Source organism: Oryza sativa, chromosome 11, assembly GCF_034140825.1.
Source record: "Oryza sativa Japonica Group chromosome 11, ASM3414082v1".
Taxonomy (NCBI): domain Eukaryota; kingdom Viridiplantae; phylum Streptophyta; class Magnoliopsida; order Poales; family Poaceae; genus Oryza; species Oryza sativa.
Genome location: NC_089045.1, coordinates 8,966,227 through 8,972,411, shown reverse-complemented (window position 1 = coordinate 8,972,411; position 6,185 = coordinate 8,966,227). Strand labels below are relative to the sequence as shown.

Genomic DNA, 6,185 nt, shown 5'->3' with positions numbered 1-6,185 from the left:
CATCCGGGTGCATCCTCAGTTGGTGCCAAACCTGCCTCATACATCTACACGGGTGTCGAGGATGATGAACTTCCTTATTCGTTCCTTGTCATGCTGCGTCTCCCTGTATGTTCCACCTGCACGAGATTCTTCTTTGGTCTGCATGGGAATGGTTAGTTCATGGCAGTTGTACAAATGATACCCCGCATTTGGCAACGGGATTTCATTTGTAGAACCGGAGAAAAAGTATATCAAAGATCCATCTACTCCATGTTTCAAAATATGCCCTTGCACTAGATAAGCCTCATCAATATGCGGACGAGCGGCTGAGATAAAAACAATCTGGTCGCTAACGACCCCTAGCCCTTTTGCTATCCGAGTAATCAGAGAAGTGCACTCAATAGGAGTGGAGAACTTTATACTTTCTAACCATTGTCTTATCATACATTTCATAGGAGAAATTTTGATATTTCTAACCATGGCAAACATGATAATTAATTCATCTCCCATGATGGGTCTCAGATCACTTCTAGGAAACAAAATCATAGCAATCCATTTGTGCATGAGCCTAAGTGTAGGATTATGGATATTATTCGTTCTAGGTTTCTTGCAAATTGGAGCACCAGAAATATCTTCCCAAAACCTATTTTTCTCGAACCCAGAAATTCCTTTCTGGGTATCGATTTTACAGGAATCGTGAAAACCAAGAAGTGTACTCAAGCCCTTCCATGTGAGCGTGAACTTTTTACGGAAAAAGCGAAAAGAAATACCATCTTCTATTTCTTTCAAAGTGCACAGAAATTGCAAAGTAAGCAAACGAGAACCGGGCTCATCTACCACAGCAAATCTCTGCCAACCAACAGCTTTCCAAATAGAACAAAATTCAACATCCATACCTATCTTTTTCAGCAACTCTGGTGAGTATTCTCGCGTGTGAGCATACTCCCGGTCGCTCAGCATGTAGTAGGCTTGTCTCTCCCGATCACTGACAAGGTCAAGGTCAGCGTCGCTTAGGAGTTGTCGTGGAGCGTCGGCATCTTCCATCGAGACATCGGCTGATGAACGAGTACTAGACTCGTCATAACGACTTGATGGAGAGCCCGACCCCTTGAACAGACGAGACAGTCGCCTCCTCATACTGCACAATGGAGCAAGACTAACTCAGCGGGGGTTAGAAATGACAAGAGTTTCACCCGCCCGTTAGTTTCACTAAAGCAACTTGTATATATGCAACTAAAGATTTGAACTTGCGGAAAACTATCAAAGCATAAATGAACTTGAGAGCAAACTTTGGAGAGAGAATGAAAATGTGTTGAAATGGGGTGGAATTCTCTCTCTCGTGGCTTTTATAGGGTACTCACAACGGTCAGAAATGACATGTGGGACCCACTAGCCGTTACCCTGCCAAAGATGGCAGGTAACCGTTGCTTGGCTAGATTGGCCGAACCAGGGTGTTTGGCCGAACTCCTAGTGGGCCCAACTGGCCCGGCCCCACTTTCGGCCGTTGGAATCCAACGGTCAGTGTGGTCGTGGCATTGTGAATTTTAGTTGAAAATTTAATTTTTGTTTGCCCTGAAAAATTCATTTGAAGAATTTCCTCAAAATCCAAAAGTCCTAAATGCAATTTTGAAATTCAAACATGTGGTGATGCAAAAATTCAAATTGTAGAAAACAAATATGCAGATACATACCAATTTACCTGTTAGCGAAGGTCGCGTCATTTAAAGTCCGACGTGCAAGACCGTACCTCCTTCTGATTCAGTTCACGGATTTTCCACCCGTCTCCGGAGGTGATGGAGCGGGCGTCTTTGGCTTCTTCCTCCACACCTTCTTTGATTTCGGTGCAGAAGACGGCTTCTTCTGAGTCGGCTACTCTGACTTCTTGGCCGGTACAGGTGATTTTACCGGCGTCCTCCAATAACGGTTCCTGGGCATTGTTGTTTCCTTTTCCAGGAAATTCTGGATGAACCTTACCAGGCTATCCGTCTTGGGTGGCTCCACTTCGACCTCTTGAATGTTCTACGGGTTTGGCCCGTACTTGATTCTGACCATGGAGCATTGTTCCGTCCTTGGTTGAAACTCAAACTTTTCCTCCATCCCGTTGATATGGAAATGGATACTCCCCGTTACCACGTCAATGTTGGCTCCTGCGGTGCTAAGGAATGGACGCCCCAGGATGGGCAGCGTCTCCTTCGCCGTGTCCATGTCTAGCACCACAAAGTCAACCGGGATGAAGAAATCCCGTATCTTGACTGGCACATCCTCCGCTATCCCTGCCGGGTAACGGACTGACGAGTCAGCCAGTTGGAGGCGCATCGGTGTTGGTGCCAACACCGTGAAGTTGAGTTTGTCAAAGACGTCTTTTGGCATGACGCTGACGCTGGCTCCAAGGTCGCACAAGGCCTGGTTGAATTGTTGTGCCCCGATCGAGCAGGTGATCGTGGGACACCTCGGATCTTTCTTCTTTTCCAGGAGCTTGTGGAGTATCAGGTTGCTGCAGTGTTCCGTCAGCTTGACCACCTCCGTTGTTGGGAGCAGTCTCTTGTTGTTGAGTATGTCCTTGAGATAACGGGCGTATGTTGGTACTTGCATAGCGTCCAATAATGGCACGTTGATGTGGATCTTCTGGATTACTTCAAGAAAACGAGCTAACTGCTCGTCCACTGACGATTTCCTACTCCGCTGAGGGAATGGCAGCAGCCGTGTGTCGCGGTACTCCTACGGCACGGTCTTCTCTGGCTGAATCTCCTTGATGGCGTTTCTTTTGACATCCCATTAGTTCCTGCAGGGTTATGATACGGTGGATCACGAGTGGACTTATCTCCCCTCGTCGTGATTGCCTTAACATTTTCAATGGATGAGTCGGGTTGCCCCGGAATCCTCTCGGATTCATTTGCAGGGACTAAAGATGCCAATTGAGCTAACTGGGTTTCTATCATCTTGTTAAAGCTCAGCCAGTTTTGAAATGCGGAAGCTAAGCCATCTAGCTTGACATTTATGTTCTCTAAGATCTTATCATTGGCAGCAAGCTTTTTACATAGCGCATCAGTGGTTTTAGCTTGCGCGAAAACAAGATCCTTCAAGGAGGGTTGGTTAGAGAAGTTACCATTATTGTTACCTCCTTGATAATATGGGCGTGGTTGGTTCCACCCCTGACCTCCTTGTGGACGGTAACCGTTGTTGTTGCCCATGTACATCGCCTGCTCACGGGTTTCCGGGCAGTCGTTCCTAGAGTGACCCATGCCGCCACAGACCTCACATGTGACGTGTGAGTCCAAGGCCTTGATGGTGCCTTGTGGCCGTTTCTCATGGTCGTCCAAGCATTTCATGAGGAGGTCCAGCTTGGCAGCAAGTAACTCCGTCTCCTTGACGATGTGCATGCCTCGCTGACGGGTCTGTTGTCGTTCCTCGCTCCAGCCCATATTGGAGACCATCTTCTCTATGAGTTCAATGGCTCCTTGAACCGTTTTAGAGAAGAAGGCTCCTCCAGCTGCCGCGTCCAGGTGATCGCGGGACATCGGGGTGAGCCCATTGTAAAAGTTCTGCGGGATCAGCCAGTCGTCCATCCCATGATGAGGACAGGCGGCCACGTACTCCTGTAGTCGTTCCCATGCTTCCGGAATGGACTCATCCCTTGTTGCTGGAAACTGGAAATTTGTCCACGAAGGGCGTTGGTTTTGCCCATCGGGAAGAACTTCGAGAGGAATATCGTAGAGCATTTATCCCAGGTGTTGATAGCAGCACGGTTGGCATAGAACCACTGCTTCGCTCTCCCGAGGAGAGAGAACGGAAACAGCCGCAGCCTGACGGCGTCAGGACTGACTCCCTTGATGGTGTACGTACTGCATATCTCTAGGAAATGTTGCAGATGAGCGTTGGCATCCTCATTAGGCTTGCCACAGAAAGGGCTAGCCTGCGCCATCGTGATGAGGCTGGACTTCAAGTCGAAATCCACATCTCCTATGTTGACTTGCGGCCCGACGGCCACATTGTCAGCAGAGGGAGCAGCAAACTCGCGAAGAGTCTTGCTGGCCATTGTCTTGAAGGTTGGTGGCGCTAATACGGCTGGTTTCTCTGTCGGTAGAGTTTTCTGCGGAGCAATGACTCGCGGCCTGACACTCCGGAAGAAAGCTTCTGGATTTTCATTGAAGTTTTCCGGCAGGTTGAAACCAGTCATACACTACCCTGTTTTCACGACAAAAAGTGAAAACAACCAAGGTCAGCCTGCAAAGGAAAATGACTATACATAGGTAAATATAAAGTATTAGTTTAAGTAATCTCTATTATGAATCTTCCCTAGCAACGGCGCCAGAAATGCTTGTTGGTATTTCTTAATGATATTACTAGAAATATAATTCCCAGCAATGGCGCAGAAATACTTCTGGTATATTATGGTTACAGAGTTCATCCGCAAGCGCACGGATATACCATTGTAGCACTTCACCCAAGAGTATTCTAAGGGTATCATATTTATTTTATCCCGTGGGAAGATCATATAGAGAGAACTTAACTAATAATTTATATACTACTTGTGATAATCATATTCTAAGTAGGGGTTAAGATAATCCAAGGGTAGAGTGACACACAAGCATTTCTACTTATCCTCATAGTAAATAATCTAAGCTAGGTGGAAAGAAAAGATAAAAAAAATTTATTTCTATACTTCTAATATACATAGTATACATACATTCTAGTCAACTGATATACTAGCTAATACCCTCGATCCGATGCCCTCCTGGTACTTCGAGAAGCCACCCCTGACTGCCGAGTTCCTTACGACAGCCCGTCATGACCATCCAACCGGGGCTAAATACGGAGGAGTACCCTCCCTAGGAAATTAACTTAGGATTATATATAGGCGCGGAGGAATACCCGTATTGAGCTGTCACCATCAGCGGCCCACCTCTCATCCACAATATATAACCCCAAATAATGATATCCCGTAATCTAGACACCACGTCTAAACTACCAGATACTACTCTAATATCATCGTCATGACATAGAGTAATTGTATAAGCAAACACTATACCCGCACCAAAGCATCTCCCAGATAGGCTAGCAGTATATTCAGTACAACATGAACATAATGTAAAGTAGGTACTCATATAGTCGTAAAGTATTTCAATACTAGAAATGTATTTAGAAGAGTATTCTAATAAAAGTACAAAGCTTACAAAAGAGGAAAGGAAAGCTACTAGAGCCATACCCGAACTCTTCCGAAGGCTTCCGGACTCCTGATTCCTATTCTAATTCTATTCCACCAGCTAGATACTACTAAACTAAACTTGAGAGGAATGAGAGAGCTCTTGCTTGAGGTGTGTGTTGAAGTGAAGAGAGTGAGCTCCTTATATAGAGGTAGGTATGACGGTTGTGGAAGGGGAATTGTCCAAAGTACCCTCCAACCGTCATTGGGGTGCAATCTTGGATGTCCATGCCAAGCCCTGGCCTCAACGGTAGAGATGGGGGTTCAGCCGAACCCCCTGGTTCGACCGAACCATGGGCTGTCCTAAACCAGCCCATCTTCGGCTGGCGACTTTCTCTATTGCTCCACTCCGCAGACTTGTGAATTTTGGCCCAATTCATCGTGTCAATTCTGAGTTCTTGGCCTATTGATACTTAAGTCTGGTTCTCGACATCGTCCGATTGATTTATCATTTGTGTTGATGTCGATTATCCTCTACTTTATTGTCATTCTCTGCAAACGGTTAGTAGACCTAATACTAGTGGAATATTATTATTCTAACAACATTATGCATTGCAAGCATCACTAGTTCTCCTCTATTTTGGTCATATTGACGGTCGAAACTGATCGATAACGACCGTCAACAGTTGTGATATTATCTTTTGTTACTGTGTGTGCTAGCGTTGATCTGGGACTAGCACATTATACACAGAGGGATCCTAGTTGGGGTCCCGAAATATATGCTCAAAAGATTAGAGACATGTGATCTAGCAGCTAGTATGTGCTCCTCCACATTCCTTTGCTATGACAACAGCAAAACAGCATTAAGAGGTGTAAACAGGATAGTGCTCCTACTTGTTCACAACATACGGTTCCAACTGCCAGGTCGATATCTTTTGGTAACAAAGGGTTCTTACAGATAGAGGACAGCATAATTTATATATTCTTATAAATTTGAATAGATCGATGAAACTTTCCTGCTCCATGTAACCACAGTTGCAGCTCATAGAGAATAGAGTAAAGT

At 45.7% G+C, this 6,185-nt stretch overlaps 1 non-coding gene across 1 annotated transcript; it reads left to right on the top strand.

The window, feature by feature from the left end:
• Positions 1-3,543: 3,543 nt before the first annotated feature.
• On the top strand, positions 3,544-3,649 carry LOC112937225 (small nucleolar RNA R71). The gene has a single exon (XR_003239740.1). It is a non-coding gene; the product is annotated as a small nucleolar RNA R71 (small nucleolar RNA).
• The last annotated feature ends 2,536 nt before the right edge of the window (positions 3,650-6,185 follow it).